Source organism: Mauremys reevesii, linkage group 4 (assembly GCF_016161935.1).
Source record: "Mauremys reevesii isolate NIE-2019 linkage group 4, ASM1616193v1, whole genome shotgun sequence".
Taxonomy (NCBI): Eukaryota; Metazoa; Chordata; order Testudines; family Geoemydidae; genus Mauremys; species Mauremys reevesii.
In genome coordinates, this window is record NC_052626.1 from 105770035 (window position 1) to 105787841 (window position 17807).

The following is a 17807-nucleotide window of genomic DNA, read 5'->3' on the forward strand; positions in this document are numbered from 1 at the left end:
GCTGTACTGGCCGTGAATGCATCCCAAGTCTTCAGGGCAAATCAAACATTAAACACAATTGCTTTTAACCCCTGTAGTGTAGTTACAAATGTGCACTCACCAGAGGTGCATTCTCTGGCTTCAGGGTCGGGGAACCCGCCTTGGGAGGGTATTGGCTCCAGGGTGATGAAAAGGTCCTGGCTGCTGGGGAGAACAGATTCTCCGCTTACCTGCTGCGCATTCTCCTCATCATTATCCACAAAATCCTCCTCCCTGTTGCATGAGACTCCTCACTTTCAGGTATCCACAGACAATGGTGTGGTAGTGGTAGGGTCCCCCCCCCCTAGAATGCCATGCAGCTGATCATAGAAGTGACATGTATGGGGCTGTGACCCAGAGTGACTGTTTGCCTCCTTTGTCTTTTGGTAGGCTTGCCTGAGCTCCTTGACTTTCACACAACACTACTGTGTGTGCCTGTTATAGTCTCTCTCCACCATGCCCTGTGCAATTTTGGCGCATATATTAGCATTTCTTCTTTTTGATTGGCGTTCAGCCTGCACAGATTCTTCTCCCCATACAGCAATCAGATCCAGTGTCTCCCGTTCGGTCCATGCTGGAGCTCATTTGCAATTCTGGGGGGATTGCATGGTCACCTGTGCTGCTGAGCTCACCATGATGACCAAACAGGAAATGAAATTCAAAAGTTCCCGGGGCTTTTCCTGTCTACTTGGCTAGTGCATCGGAGTTGAACGTGCTCTCCAGAGCGGTCACATTGGAGCACTCTGGGATAGCTCCTGGAGGCCAATACCGTCGAATTGCATCTTCACTACCCCAAATTTGACCCAGCAAGGTCAATTTTAGTGCTACTCCCCTCACCGGGAAGGAGTACAGCAGTCAATTTTAAGAGCCCTTTAGGTTGATGGAACAGGGTTGGTTGTGTAGACACATTGCTTATAAAATCAACCTAATATGGCTAAATTTGACCTAATCTTGTAGTGTCGACCAGGGCTCAGAATAGAATCATAGAAAATCAGGGTTGGAAGGGACCTCAGGAGGTCATCTAGTCCAACCCCCGGCTCAAAGCAGGACTAATCCCCAGACAGATTTTTGCCCCAGATCCTTAAATGGTCCCCTCAAGGATTGAGCTCACAATCCTCACTTTAGTAGGCTAATGCTCAAACCACTGAGCTATCTCTCCCACAATAGACAAGGCAGACAAAGCAATACAACATACAAGCAGAAGATGAGTACCCGAGGCATGGAGGGTAGGTATACACTGTAATGCAAACCCAGGGTTGGTGGGATTCTAGTCAGCTGACCCATCTTAGAGAATCCAGAGCCTTCTAACCCCTACATTAAAATTTTTCTAAAAGAGGCTTAAAACTGGGGTTCTGGTGTCCACACTGCAGCATGCAATAGACCTGAAGCAAATCAATCCTATCCCACACTTCCTAGTACCTTCCCAAAATGTGGCCAGTCTAGCACTTTGGCCGTGGTGCACTATGGGAAAACTTGATAGCCCTCCCTGACCATGACAGAAATTTTGAACAGCCTGCCAAGCAACATGAAGGAGACCCCTTTTTCAAGAAGTTCTCTTGGTTGCACTTTCACTCTGATGGCAAGAAAGGTACAGAGCTTCCATGAGGTGCTGGTGAACATTTTGGTGGTGTTTTCTGACCCACCAAAGGTACCTGATAAAGCGTTGAATGGAACAGACGGAGGCAGAGGAGTTTCCTGGCATGGCGGACTTGCACTGGCTGATGCTGCTCAATACACTTGGTATAGCTGCTGAGATCCCCTCCGTACACTGGTGCTTCTTACAAGCTCAGACTGGTGGGCTCACATAATCAGGCAGACCTGAGATGACCTGCAGGGGGTTCAGTACTTTCACATGAAGAAAGCTACATTTCTGGAGCTTCGTCAGCAGCTTGACCCGAGCCTCCAGCATAAAGACACAGGCATGAGGCCACCCTTGCCAGCCCAGAAGCAGGTTGTGATAGCCACCTGGAAACTGGCTACCCCAGAGGGCTACAGCTCTGTTGCCAACTGTTTTGGTTTTGGAAAGTTGACTGTGGGCAAAGTGGTTGCCTCAGAAATCTCTGCCATCAGGCATGTGGTTTACCCCAAGGTGGTGGGCATAAAAGATATTCCTGAAGTAATTGCTAGCTCTGCGAGAATGGGGTTTCCTCACTGCGCTGGGGCCACTGATGGGACATGTGCCCATAGTTTGCCATCCTCAAGGAACTCATGAGTACATAAAACACAAAAGGTTTAACAGCCCCTCATGGACCACAGAGGTCCATTTACGAATGTTAGCATGGGCCGCACTGGGAAAGTTCATGATGCTGGGAGACGGGGGGGGGTTGCCAGTCAAGAGTCTACATTCATGGACAGGCTAGGACACTATTTCCATTAAATGATATTATCATAAATGGCATTACTGTCCCCCACCATTATTCTGGGGTTCCCCAAACACCCCCTTTTGCCTCAGCTTATGAAACCGTACCTGGATTTCAGAGACCCTGGCAAAAGACGGTTTAATTACACTCCCAGCAGGTGAAGAATGGCTGTTGAATGTGCTTTTGGCAGATTGAAATCTCATTATAGATGTCCATGGCCCCATTTGGATGCCCGTGTCATCAGTGCTGTATGGGTTACTGTGGCTTTTCCCCCTGACAGCGAGGGGCTGCTGAATAGGGATACTCAGCCAGGAAGTGTACCTACCTCAGCAAGAGCGGGATGCACCTGGGCAACAGAAGTCAGGGATGCTTTGTGCTCCCACATTATGGACTTGCATGACCCAGTTGAAGATGGGGAAGAGTACCTCTATGAATTTGCTTGTGGGAAGGATGAGGCTAATTGATTTGGGGGGAGGTCAGTGCTTGGGGTGGGAGGGCTTGATTGCCATGCAGTGTAAGTCTGAATGACACAACGGTTTATGAAACGGTGGGGCTGAGGGGAGATGATTCACAGTATGGATTCATATGAGGAAGTGAGTGAAGTGTATATTGCTGAATATATCTGTAGAGAGGAATAGTGTTTGGTTACTAATTCCTAATTGTGCCTGATCATGTGTTTTAGCTTTATTATTTCAGAACATGATTGTCTGATGAGATTCAGTGACAGCAAAAAACTTTCTTGATGACATAAAACTAAAAGGCTTTATTTATAAATGTATTAAAACAGGACAGCGTTCACCCATTGTCAGGCAGGCGAGCTGCCATTACAACACCCAAGCAGCGGTTACAAAAGAACAGTTCCAGAACAAAAAAAATAGAAGTGCATGAACAAGTGAAAACATGACATAACCCCCCTATCGCTGAGGTCCCCAGCTCCCCCCTTTCTCTTTTCCCGTCTTTCATCATTTTCTGTGCACTTGGCACTGGGGGAGGTATCCACAGGAGAGGGGGTCAAGATGGAGGGCTGCATGGGCTTTAATTTCCCTGCCCAGACGCTCATGGAGCCAGATCGTATGGGCCATCACAGGGCCGCCCAGAGGGGGGGGCAAGAGGGGCAATTTGCCCCAAGCCCCGGGTCCCGCCGGGGCCCCCACGAGAGTTTTTCAGGGGCCCTGGAGCGGGGTCCTTCACTCGCTCTGGGGGGCCCAGAAAACTCTTGAGGGGCCCGGGCCCCCGGAGCTTCTTCCGCTCCCAGTCTTTGCTGGCGGGGGGTCCTTCCGTTCCGGGGCGGAAGGACCCCCCACCGGCGAATTACCGCCGAAGTGGGACCCACCGCCAAAATGCAGCTGGGTCTTCGGCGGTAATTCGGCAGCGGGGGCCCCTTCCGTTCTGGGACCTGCCGCCGAAGTGCCCCGAAGACCCGCGGCGAGGACCCCTCGCTGCTGAATTTCCGCCGAAGACCCGGCTGCACTTCGGCGGCGGGTCCCGCTTCGGCGGCAGGGGGCCCCTGCCGCGGGTCTTCGGGGCACTTCGGCGGCGGGTCCCAGAACGGAAGGGGCCCCCCGCCGCTGAATTATGGCTGAAGCGGGGCCCCCCGCCGCTGAAGACCCCAGGCCCGCTGAATCCTCTGGGCGGCCCTGGGCCATTGACCCAGGCCTGGAGTTTTCCAAGCTGTTTCCAGACTGAGGGTACATCAGAGGGTGAGGGAGAAGCAGCAGGAGCTGGTAATCTTGCAGCCAGGATTGATATCAGCTGCTCAAACAGTTCACTCAGCTGAGCTCTGTCCTCCTCCTTTAGCTACCATTCCTATTCTAGGAACTGCGTAGCAAGTGTCTGCTCCTGTGCTGAAACCCAGTCCTCAGGCTTTGTGGTGAGCCTCGGCCTTTCCTCCTGCCCCTTGGCATGCCTTTTCTCCAGTCTTAAGTCCTTTTGTTTCTGGTACTGGACCTAATTGATGGCCCTCTCAAGAATTTCAACTATCAGTTCATCACAGAAACGCTTCCTCTTGGAAGAGTCCGTGACAGTACGTGGTCTGTGGTTTGTGCTGCACTACTAGCAAGCTATGGAGGGACAGCAGCTAGTAGAGGTTGCGGGGCCTGCAATAGGAGAAGACACACATGGTTATTGTCTCAAATAGTTCAATGGAAATGCACAAAATTCATTCTTGTGGACTTTCAAGGAAATAAAATGTTACATTTCAAAACTGAATTGCAATGTACTGTGAAAGGGATGCTTCAGTTCACAGAATCCCCCTGGACACAGCCTGGTTAATCACAATTAAAATAGTGCAGAGACAATGGTCAGTTAAAAAATCTAAGCTGTTTTTGTTTGACAAAAATTGCAGATCTACTTGAGTTGGAGGTGGAGGGGTGGAATGGCCAGTAGCTTTGCTACAAAAGTTAACTGAAATGGACTAGTTTTGAAAATGGATCACATTCCCCCCAAATACACACAGAGTTCACTGTTTCCAGATGGCTACGTAGACCGTTGCGTGATTACTGAGCAGCATACATAAAGGCGTGGCAATGTAATATTGTTGTTTTTAAAAAAAACAGGAATGGCCCTAGCAAAAATTTATGCCTTTCCGGTAAAAATACTCTTTAAAGATGTTCTTTACTTTGCCTTAATCAGTCGCCATTTTGAACTCCATGCGGTAAGGGGGAGGAGGGACACCAGGGAACTGGGATACAATCTGCCATTAGTGGATACATGCTGCTAGCCTGGACTTCTCCTAACTTTGCATTAGTTCTTAGAGCAGAAATTCCTCTCGTTGCTGTAGCAATAAACATAAAACTGGAGCCAGAAACTTACTGGGCTCAGGGACGGCTTCTGTCCCTTCTATGTCTGCTGCAGGCTTAGTAACAGGCCATTCCTTGGGAGAGAACAAACAACTCCTCTGAGTCAAGGACTTAGAATTTGTTCCTGATCCTGTTTCCAAGTGTGTTCTGGGAACAGATTCTGCCCCAGAATGACTTCATGGTTCTCACTCGGTGCCCACTACTGGCTCCCATCAAGCCCCATGCTGGAATCTGGGGCCAGCAGGGCACAATCCTAGTTGACCGGGTTATCATGCACCACAGTAGGCTCTGTGCTGGGCACAATACCTAGCATCCAGACAAACGCCTCATAAATCAGGCACAATGTCGGTGAGTTGCCCAAGGTGCAGTTCTGGGCCCTGGTCTTCTGGAACTCAATCCTGAGCCACTGAATCTGCTTCCTGAACTGGTCACTGGTCTGGTAAATTTGCAGAGCTTCCAGCTTCTTTGCTTTCCGCTGTTATGCCTGTTCATTCCTGGTACTTTTACTAAAGATCACAGTTTTGCTGGCCTTGCACCAGAGATTCTCCAAAATCAGGCCGTGCTCCCGTGACCATTAAGCAGTGCGCTTCGCAAAAGGCTTGTTCTGGTCAGTCTCCATTGCAAACACAGGAGGCTCTCTGATGGGGTGTTTGCAGCTCAGTGGTCAGAAGACAATGGAAAGGTTAACACTGACTCACTGAGCTGCTGCTGTATGCCAAGAAGGGAGATTTCTGTTTTTCAACTGAGTTGGCTGGAGATTCTTGGGCTAGAGAGGACAAAAGAAGTTGGCCCATGGGATTGTGGATTACTTTTGTCAGACTCCCAGGACCCAAGTCAAACAGCGCAGTGTTGACACTACAAAGCAATAGGGCGTGAACCCTGGGTCATGGCTTGACATGGGCACAGACCCTCTGCCCCTGCAGGTTCCTAGGACTCTAGGTCTGAGCCTGAGTCTGAGAGATTTGTGTGTAGATGGAAGGGGAGGTTGGGCTCAAGCCTGAGTCAGAGCTTACACTGCAGGATAGACATACCCAGAGAGATTAAGTGATTTACCCAAGGTCACACAGGAAGTCTATGGCATAGATGGGAATTTGAACTTAGATTTCCCCAAGTCCTAACTCAGTGCCAAACCATGAGCCCATCCTTCCTCCCCAAATCAAACCTCCACCTTTTACACACAATAAGGACTGTCAAACAGCTTTTGTTCTTCCTAAGGAAATTGGCATCTCCTTTGTTCAGTACAGTATCCTGATGAGCCCCTTCCCCAACCCCGGTGAGAAAAAGCCCTTCTATTGCATAATCCCCTCCCCTGTCTATTACTCAAAATTACAGGTTGGATTAAAATCACATTCTTCCTGCCTCTTGCTGGCAGTGCCCAGCCCAGGAGAGTTGCTGGACAATAGCCTGAGAAAGAAGACAATTGCAAACTAATGTACGTGTAAAAAAAAAAATGCAATCCAGTCATTTCTTTGACTCCTTTGCAAATAAAATGTTAAAAGTACTCAACTAGCTCTCTATTTTAGAACCACTTTAAATTGTTTGGTAAATGGCAGCTGAACAATATCTGTATTGCTGGATAATTTACCTTTCTGTTTTGCAGTTGCTGTAAGATCTTCTGGGAGTTACATGATTGATTTCTTCTAAACGCTTGTTTTGTCAGCAGTTTTAAGAAGCTATATATACAGTGTGGTATTCAATGATCGAAGAGGGGTTAGCTGAATAGGTCACTATATCAATGCTCATGACAGACACATTCCATTCCTGCCTCAGGTTTTGTATTTTTAATGCATGAGTGGAGTGCAGATCTTTTTTTATATATTGGCTACTCCAAGGCTCTGCTATATAGTTTTATTAATTAATATTTTCTTGTGCATCTACACATTGTTTTGTGAGGACTGCAGGAAGAAATCATTCCACTGGATCTCTACATGCTCTCTTAGTCTCATTTTACAGCAAAATTGACTTTGGATTCCGTCATTATTAAGGCATAAACTGACATCCAACTATTTAGATCATTTAATAGGCACTATTTATATATTTTCCTTTGTTTGCTGCATCAGCTGTATGGTAGCTAACTCGGAATTGCTGTGTTTAACCTTCTGTAATCTCCACCCACATCCCCAAAGTTCTTTTGCACGTCAGGGATGCAGTATAGATTATCAGTCTTAGACAAGTGGGAAAGGACGTGTAGGAAACGCTCTACTTAGGCCTTATTGCAGGCTTGGCTCCAGACATACCACACTAAAGATGGGGGAAGACACTTGCCCTGGGTTTTTATTTAATTTTACATCCTCTTTTTGACTTAATGTTTCATCATTTGTATTCAACCAGTTAAAAACGGTGGGCTGAATTCAGGATCAAAATGTATCACAGCATGTAAAACAGGTGGCATTATTGTTATTTATATTACAGTAGCACCTAAAGGTCTGAACTGAGACTGGGGTACCATTGTGCTAGGTGCTGTACATACACCTAATAAGAGACAGTCCTTGCTCCCTAAGAGCTTGCAGTCTAAACGGACAAGTCATACAAACGGAAGAGAGAGAAAGAAAGCTGTATTACACCCATGTTGCAGATGGAGAACTGAGACACAGAGACATTAAGGGACTCTATATAGTGTTAACCATCTAAGCTACTAAACTTAAGGTATTGTAAATTCCTGACTTTTCCATGCTAAGAGTAATTGATTAAATATAAAATACAGATGATAAATATATTGCATCTATAATACTGTAAGGTACAGTGTCCACAACTCTAATCTACGCACCATTCTGTCTTGGGAAGCTGTCGAGGTGTTTTACGAGCAAGGAAACGTAATTCAGCGTCTTTGAAAAAATGTCATGGTGAACGGTGTGCTACAGTGCTGTCAGTTTATCTTTATGTATGATAAGATAAAGTACATTTTATTGATCCACTAATACATAATTTGTGAGCATTGTGAGACATGCCGAGGGAGAGGCCGACATTTCTCTTGTAGCCCGTTCATGGTGTCTCAGCTGCTTTTTCAGCTTTACTTTACTAGGTCACTGTGATCTTTGCTCTATTGTTGGTTTGAATGTGGCTCGGGAAAGAGTAATTTCAAAAACCTGATGACCTTCATCTGATGGCTGTTCAGTGCCCTGTGTGAATAAGTTGGTGGAAACAGTTCAGATCCTGGTGGACAAATGGGCTTTTCATGAAAGCTACAAGCAGAGAGAAAGGATGGTTTTGTAGTTAAGTAGCTCTGGGTTGAATTTCTGGCTCTGTTACTTCCTGTATATCTTTGGACAAATGGCTTAAGCTCTGCCCCTCAGTTCCCTATTTGTAAGATTTGAAGGATAATTCTTTCCTCCCCCCACCCTTAGTTTGTTTGGTCTCTTCAGAATTTAAGCTTTTACTTTGTGTCTTGTGATAGACCCAGGCCAGTTGGGAACAGCAGAATAGCAGAAGGCTATTCTGAGAACACCTGACTCTAATTAACCTGTAACGAGTCAGGTGAGGCCATTCAGTTAATGTGACCACCTGACTCTAATTAAGGCCCTGCTGATACTATAAAAAGGGCTCACTCCAGTCAGGCAGGGGAGTCAGGGAGCCAGAGGAGAGGAAGTGCGGCTGAAGGGCTGGTTACTGTTAAAGGAGCCCTAAGGTAAGGGTGAAGAAAGGAGAAGCAGGAGAGCTGTGGGGAAGTGGCCCAGGGAAATGTAGCAACTCTGGCAGTGAAAGATTGGCTGCCAACAACTGCTACCATTAGGGTCCCTGGGCTGGAACCCGGAGTAGAGGGCGGGCCCGGGTTCCCCCCAACCCACCACTACAGGAACATCTCCTGGGAGGGGAAGTCAGGGCAGGAGGCTGAACAGAGACTGTGGGAGTTCTCTCACCAACCTCCTTGCAGCCTATGATGAAAAGGGCTTAGTAGACTGTAACCCTGGCCTTAGAGAGAGACGGGCTACGTGGAGGGTCACAGCGAGCCACTGAGGCTAGCATAAACCGCCTAGACATGCAGGACCCACAGGAGCAAGGAAAGAGCTCTGCCACAGTCTGTACAGTACCTAGCACTACAGGGCTTCTATGCGCTAGCATACTACACATAAGTCATAGAAAACACATTTGCTATTAATTGGCACCCTGCACTGCATCAATAAAGAGGCCAGGATATGAATGGGCAATGGAGACTGAACTATCCCCTCACCTTATCACTAGAGGTGGTCCCTTGACAACAGAGGTGAGGTAGATTAGGGGGATGGCATAGCGAAGTTTGTCCCAGTGAACCAATTTTATGGATGACAGGAATATTTCAGTCCCCAGAGCCACCAGTCTGGCACCTTAAATAAAAGGTAAGTCAGACACTTTTCAATGCTCCCAGTATATCTTCTTAAGTAAAACTGAACACAGAGGTCAGACCTGGATAAGATGGGGGACTGGTGAGAAAAACTTGGTGGCACTTGTTACTCAAGTCTGACCTTCAGCTGTACCTGACTGACTTATTTCTTGCCAACCAATCTCATTCTGATATCAGCCCTTTGTTCTCTCTGTGTGTTTGCAAACCAATCCTAATTTCTGGGCACACATTTGTTATTCATACGTGTTCACTACTTAATTTCTGTGAACAGATTCTCAGTCTAAGGGCTGCACATAAACTGTTCACTTTGCTTGTTCACAGTTCATTATTTGCAGGGTATGACAGGCGAAAAGTCACATGCTTTTGTTCCCACATGCTGACTTTGCCAACCTCACTGTGATGGAAGGTGTTTGCTGGTGGCGTCACTGAATGATCAGGCAGTTGGACTCTGTTCACCATGCCTCTACTTTTTCCCTGGGGCCACCTTCACATCCGGTGGCAGTCTGTCTTTTATTCAGTCTTAGAAATCCCTGAGGCGATGGGGTTCCTAGGAATATATGAGGTTTGGCTATTGGCCCCCATGAGTATCCAATCCCTGCAGGGTTCCAGAGGGTATTTGTCTTTTCCTTCCTTCCCCTGTGGGGTCGTGGGTGGGGGGGAGCATCTAGAAAGTGAGAGGTTTTGTGCCCTTATTAATGAGTGGTTGAGGTGCCTGGACTCCATCCCAGGGTTACGAAATGTCCAGCACCCAGGAGTGCTTTAAGGCTGCCACCCTGAACCACTTCCTACCACCCGCTCTCCTGTCAAAGTCTTACAGTCTGTCTCAAAGTAGTAAGAGAAAAGGTACTAGTTCAACCTTCAGCCCCCCTGGGCTCAGCAGGCAGGCTCTTCCTCTCCTGCAGTGCCCTTCCTCAGGAGCCCTCAGGGTAGGTCCCGCTCCCTGCCTTATCAGGCCCCTTCTGAGCTATCTCACTCCCTCTGAAACTCTACCTCCAGCTGGAGCATGCTCTACAAGTGTGGGTGGGCAGGGTCGTCTGAGCCTGGAGTTGCTCCTTTTAACATGCTCCATATGGTGACCTTAACGTCTACCCACACAGTTTCCTTGGCTTTGTGGGACTGAAGGTATGAATTATGCTAGCACTAATAATAGCTGTCACATAGGTATTACTGAAATAGATCAATGTGCATTTTATATAAGAATAATCTCTTTATGTAATATTTATTTTAAGGTAGAATTTTAATCTGAGCAGTTGTGGAAAGTATCTGCTTTTTTCTGAAGAGCACTGCTTTGAGCCATCCATCAAACACACATTTAGGTGCTTAGCTTTCCATTACATGGAGAAAAATTTGGAAAAGATTTTTTTGCTTCTAGCGAAGTTATCCCAACATGGTCTGACTGTGCATGGCTGGACAGGCTGCCATTCTACAGGTCTCTCTGAGGAAGGCAGATTTATTTAAAAAAGTGACCCATAAGAGACTGGCTAAAAAATTACTGGCTTCAAACAATATTAAGAGAAGTACTTCTTTGAATAATTTTTCTTTGCAACATGGCCAGTTGGTTCCCATTGAAACGTAACTATAATAACTCATCTATTACATACAGAGACCACTATGCTGTAACTTTTTTTAGACACCCTCAGAATCCATGTGAATGTGCAATACCTGGCTGTCTGGCAAACCTGTGTTAGTATTACTGGTAGATTAGGACAAAACATGCCATTGTAATGGTTTACTGGATTGCTAATTTAACACTGCTAACACTTCGTTTTGGGGGATTAGGACTTTGGTATTCAGTACCTTTTGGAAGAGGAAGGAGGTCTGATTGTTAAAGCATTGAATTATCTAGATTGAGTTCCCCCTCTCTACCTCAAACCTCTTATGTGAGGTTGGCCAAGTCATTCAAGCTCTCTTTGCCTCAGTTCCCCTTCTGCCTTTGTCACATCCTTTGTTTGGCTTCTTTATTTAGATTGTAAATGCCACAGACCAGGGATTGACCCTTATTATGTGAATTTACAACACCTAACTTAATGGTGCCTTGATCTCAGCTGGGGCCTCAGATGCTACGGTGATGGTGGTGATGATAATAATTGAATCTTGAGGACATTTTGTTACCAATGATATCGCCTTCCAACTGAGTATCTCAAACATTTGAGAACCATTAACTCGTTTTGATTTTACTGAATGATACAGAATCAAAACAAGTTTTCAATTTATATTTGACATCTTAAAATGTTCCGAGTGATGCGTTTTAAAACATTGAGTGATGTGATTAAGAGCTGCAAGCATCTTGCAATGTACAGCTGCTGCTGGTGAAAATATTAAACCTTTTCTGATGGAGTCTGCAGAATCTGCAGACCAAATTCTGTGCTGCCTCAAGATGCCGAAGTAAATGGAATTGCATAGGATAAAAATCAGTGCAGACTGTGGCCCTCTGTGTGTTCTCGCTGAAGGGAAAAATGGGTTGTATTTGTAATGCAGATCATCTCTGTAGAATTACAGAAATGTCAAGTTTTTTCTGCCAGAGACAGTCACTTGTCATTGGCTTCATTCTCCACGTATAAAATATTGCACCATCTGCAATATTGTACAGCACCTAGTTCAGTGGGGTCCTGACTCCGATCCATAGCTGGCACTGCAAATAATGTAATACCTAGGGTATGCCTTCACTGCACCATTAACTCAGGCTCTTCCCTGGGTGTTGCTCCTAATACCCTGCCTGTCTACATGCACACACAAACTTTTCACCTGAATATAGTGGTGCTTTACACCCAGGCAAGTTGATCTGGTTGGACTGTAGGCTAAAGCTCAGGTGCTGCTTTTGCTCAGGCTGGTAACCCAGCCAGTTTGCAATGAGGACATAGGCTAGGACACTTGAGTCCTGATCGTCCTCCAGTGGTTTCCCACAGTTCTCCCCATGTTCCCAGAAGAACAAACAACTTCTGCCACAGGCCTCTGGGAAAGAATCATGGAACGGCTCAGCTTATTGCAGTTCAAAGGACCACAGGCTATGCCCTCAGAAGTTTTAGCAACACACACAGATCAGTGCAGCACCAGTGAGGACACAGTAACTAAAGTGTGTGGGTTTTCACACCTAGCACAATGGGGTCCTAATCTCATTTGGGGACTGTAAACCTTACTGAATTACAAATAATAATTCATAAATAATCTGACCCCACCAGATAGAATAGCTCCTGGGTTCCGTATGCAGCTGATCCCTTCCACACACATCTTCCAACACACAGGGCTGAATGGAGATTTGCAGTATTGCTGATGCTGAGTTTGAAAGGCATCAGTAAATGCTAATAGGCTAGAAACCAATTCACTTCTAAAATGGGACTTGATTTGACTTTTCCCCCCATGCTGAGCTGCAGAAGTAGAATTGGAGTGTCTGTGGGGGATGAGGATGTGATATGTGTGACCATGAGTCAGTCCCGAGTGAAAAGAGGAGCAGTGAGCTTAACCTACCATCAGATCAGAATAGTTGGTGAGCCGCAGAATCATGGGCCTTTCTGCATCAGCAACTCCCTTTCCCTGCACCCATCAACAGGATTTACTCCACACTTTATTACATTTTCTAGGGAATCTTTAAAAATATATATTTTCCCTGCCTTAAGCAGAGCATTTTTGCTTTTAGCATTAATACTACTTTCTATTCAGTACCTTATATTTCAGCTTCATCCCCTTGAGTCTAATAGAGAAGTAGTTTAACAGAGATTTCCTTATTTCAAGAGTCGAGTTACTGCCTCAGTGTCATCCATTTTGGCATCTCAATCCTGACAATATTTATTCACTTTCTCTTTACATGGTTGCATTTTTCTTTTGCATCATGTGCTAAATCTTCCTAAATCGTAATGAGGGACTTGATTTTTATTAATCATTCTGACACCTCGTCTTCTATAGCTCTTCAGTTCTTAGAAGCAACTTTCAGAGAACCTATTTTTCCATACACTTTCTAATTCTACCTCTAGAGCAAGGCACCTATTTCTATAGTAATAGAGCCTGGAGACCCCAGCCAGGAACCAAGGATCCACTGTACTAGCACTGTACACACAGAACTAGAGCTGGTCAGAAGACAGAATTTCCATTCTGCCGGTAGCTCTGACCTTTCAATCTATTTATTTTATTTAATTTTTGGTTCCGAACTGGAAATTTCAAAATTTCCCATAGAACAAAAATTGGGAAAAAATTTTCTTTGGCACTATTGAAATGTTTTGTTTCAATAATGTCAAACTTCATTATAATACTTTATACAATATAAAGTCTAAATGAAATTAAAACAACAAAGTCAACATGAAATGTTTTTATCCTATTGAAATGAAACATTTCTATGTTGAAATGAATCAAAATTATTCATTTTAACTCTTTTCCATCAATTTGTTTGTGAAATCGACACATTCCCACGAAGCATTTAGATTTTAGCAAAACTGCATTGTCTGTTGGAAAACTGTTCCATGAGAAATGTTTCAGTCAACTCTACATACAACAAAAAGACAAAAGACTGCCCCAAAGAGCTTATAATCTAAATGTATAAAAAGGGCCGGCTCCAGGCTCCAGGCTCCAGGCACCAGCAAAGAAAGCAGGTGCTGGGGCAGCCATTGGAAAGGAGCATGTCTGGATCTTTGGCGGCAATTCGGCGGTGAGTCCCTCAGTCCCTCTCAGAGCAAAGGACCCACCACCAAATTGCCGCTGAAGAATGAAGTGGAGCAGTAGAGCTGCTGCCAAAGTGCCACCGATTGCGGCTTTTTTTTTTTCCCCTCCCTGGCCAGACTCAGAGGAACACAAGTTAGCAGGGAAATAACTATCATCAGCATAAGAAGCAACGGCTGTTGCTCATCGGCTACATAGCCATTGTCAAGGCTGACTTTCCATGTGTCCTGAGAGCAGTGGGCAAGCACCACTTGTGGATTTAGGGCCGCATCAAAGACAGGGCCGGCTCCAGGGTTTTTGTCGCCCCAAGCGGCAGGGGAAAAAAAGCCGCGATCGCGATCTGCGGCAATTCGACGTTTTCTTCTTCGGCGGCATTTCAGCAGCAGGTCCTTCCCTCCGAGAGGGACCCGCCGCGGAAGAGTCCGACTTGCTGCCCCTTCCCCTTGGCCGCCCCAAGCACCTGCTTGCTGAGCTGGTGCCTGGAGCTGCCCTGATCAAAGAAACAGGTGATTTTGTGAATCACAAAGCATTTCCCACTTTGAATGTGCACGTGGTGTGTCATGCTGTGTCTACAATAATGTAGTTGCCACCTCTGGAAACTGCATGGCTGAAATCCTGCCCTCTCCTTACTGCATTAGCCTCAAAGGGGAGTGTATAGTGTCCCAGAGAGATAGCAAGTTCATCTCCCACTTAGCTAGCACATGTGCTCCAACAACAGCATGCATCAGCTGGGGTACACACTGCTCTTTTATACAGCAGCAGCAAAGCAGGACATTCTTCAGCCTGCAGGATAGCTTTTGCACCGAACTGGCAGTGGCACTGTTCTGCTCCCACCTCTCACCTTGCATGACTACATTGGGGAAGGGTAGGATTTAGTCATAGATAGTCATGCACGAGGCCCAGAAGTGAAATGCCTACAATAAATCCAGTTGGACATCCGGGGCCGGCTCCAGGCACCAGCTCAGCAAGCAGGTGCTTGGGACAGCCAAGGGGAAGGGGCGGCACATCTGGAAATTTGGCGGCGGGTCCCTCGGTCCCTCTCGGAGGGAAGGACCTGCCGCCGAACTGCCGCCGAAGAAGAAAGTGGCACGGTGGAGCTGCCGCCAATCACGATCACGGGGTTGGTTTGTTTGTTTGTTTTTTCCCTGCTGCTTGGGGTGGCAAAAACCCTGGAGCCGGCCCTGTGGACAACCAACACAACCACTGTCCTAAGTGGAGGCCGGCGGTGACATGTATGTTGCATACACTCTTTCAACCTAGGTATCTGGAAGCTTTTCAGAACATGTGTTAGAATCACAGATTCACCTGGTGCTTTATTTCTCTGCTCACATTAGATGTGTTCAATGGCATACAGTGCAGTCAGGAAACTATTTATTGGTTTAGGACACCCAAAGGCATACTAGGCACTTCATGGAAGCCACAGAAAGATCTGCTTCCCGCTCCAAAGAATTTACAATCTAAAGCCCCAATCCAGTGATTTAGATTCACATGGGCAGACTGTGATTACAATGAGATTACTCACACACTTGAAGTCAAGCATGTGTTTAAGTATTTGCAGGTTCAGGGCTCTGGTTTCCTCCATTTGTGTGTTTCACACAAATAGGGGAGAGAAAAACATTTTAAATACAGGATTGTAAAAACACAGACCCTGGAAGTGGGATTCAGGGGCAAATGTAGTATCACCGACTATTATCAACTCATCTATGGAAATGCACTATATTTCAAAGTGCTGGTGGCCCTTTAACTCCATCAGCAAATCACTTGCATAGAGTCAAAGGTGCTAATAGCTGAGTTTTAAGTTTCCTTGATGGAAAGACAAGAGCTTCTACATGTAACAAAGTGAATTTTCCTTGATCACAAGAGTATCTGTCTGTACTATGATTGAATAGTCTGTTCTCTTGGCTGTCTGGAGTAAATTGTGTTGTTTTGATCAAAAGTGCAGTTTACTTGGGGTACAGGTAATTTAATTATTAGTGACAAACCTGACAAAAGTACTTTGATGTTACAGATTCAGGATGCCTAAGTATTAGCATGGGGTGGGAGTGGGGGAAATTGATTGAATATGTTACTAATTGAATAAATCAAAGATGATTCTGAAACACAACCAAGAGGCCAGAGAAATGCAAAGCTGATAGCAGTCTGGAGTGAGCACAGGCAGACTGGGAGAGGGTCATTAATTCTGTATAAACTAGACTCTGTGTGGTGAGAAGCCTGGGTAAGTAAGTCTTTTGAAACTGTGTTTAGATCTTGTTCCAGATCTTCCTGTGCTAAAACAATCTAAGAGCTTGATCCAACGAGGACTCTTTGACTTCACTGGGTTTGGATTCGGCCCTAAATCCCTGGAGATTTATGTACGTGTGCTAATTTGTTTAAGGAGTTTACTTTCTTGGTACATCTAGCATAAATCTTATATTTGTAAGGTGAAGGTGATCAGCACTGGCTGTAGCTGAGGCACTTGGTGGCACTGTCTGTGTCTATCAACCATAGTGTGCTACTACAAGTGAATAGTTCTGTATCAAGCTGGATGACTCCTGAGTGCCTGCAAAGCAAGGGGTTAAAATGCTGCCCCAGGTATCCAGAAACCCTTCAGTCACTGACAGCAATTAGGCTTGGGAACACAGGAGTTCCACGAGGGAGTTCCATGAGGGAACGTTGACAGGTTGACAATAGATGCCAGCTCCCCCTCAATAGAAAGCATGAGAGTTGGTTGTGGGCTGAAACTCACCTCCATATTTAGAGCAAAGAACTAGTCTCTCTCACTACTCTGGAAGCTGGGATACAGGAACCATGTTTAGTGTAGCTGTGAAATAAAGTGTGTTGCCGCAGTAAAAACCCTGTTGTTCTGATTCCTTCCCTTGATGACTGGCCAGTACACCAACGGTTGCCACCTTGTCAGTTCTGAGAAGGACGAGAGATGTCTCTGCTTGTGAACTAATGCTCACAGAGTCTCCCAAAGCCCTAACAGGACAAGGTGGCTGGACTTAGAGTCCAGTCAGTGCCCAGTGAGGTCTGACTACAGCAGAGGGGAAGGTAGAATGGACAATGGGGAGACAAAGGTGTCTGTGACTAATAAGAGCCAGAATACTTGACATGGTGTCTTTTATGCAGCATATTCTAAAGTGTTGTATTTAAAAAAACTGTTGTGATTAGTATACATTTGGAAGCATCTACATTATTCTGCAAACTCCATTTTGTTTTGTGATGGCCAGTTTGAGTATAGAAGTGTTCTGTGCCTTCACCTGGGCTTTGTAACCTCCATAATGAGCTGCAATGCACAGGAGGTGTCAGGAGAAATTCATGCACCTACCAAAGGGCTAACAATGGAAGGTTGTTAAACCTTAATGACCTTCCATTCAAATGGCTGCACTCTTGGACAAAGAACTGGCTACTATCCAGGGAAAACCACTCTCCTGGCTGGATTGGTAACCAAACAATGGATCACCTGACAGTGGACTTTGATCACTGGATGGGGGTTTGAGGTTGACGATGGAGGTCACCTTACAGAGGGGACGGGAAGCTATAAAAGGACGTGGTCTGCTCTGAGTAGCTTTCTCTCACTGACCAGAACCAGAAGGTAAGATGGAGTAGGGGAGGGGCTTGAGGAAAGTCCTGGACTCCCTGAACAGACACTGACCAAATCCCAAAGGGCTCTTGGAATGCTGAGGA

General features: G+C 46.0%; 1 long non-coding RNA gene across 2 annotated transcripts in view; it reads left to right on the forward strand.

The window, feature by feature from the left end:
- Window positions 1–16288: 16288 nt before the first annotated feature.
- The window catches only part of LOC120405100, a 52593-nt gene continuing 51074 nt past the window's right edge, over window positions 16289–17807 (forward strand). For both annotated transcript variants that reach the window (XR_005598360.1, XR_005598361.1), the window contains exon 1: window positions 16289–16356. This is a non-coding gene — a long non-coding RNA (uncharacterized LOC120405100). The remainder of the gene's footprint in view (window positions 16357–17807) is intronic.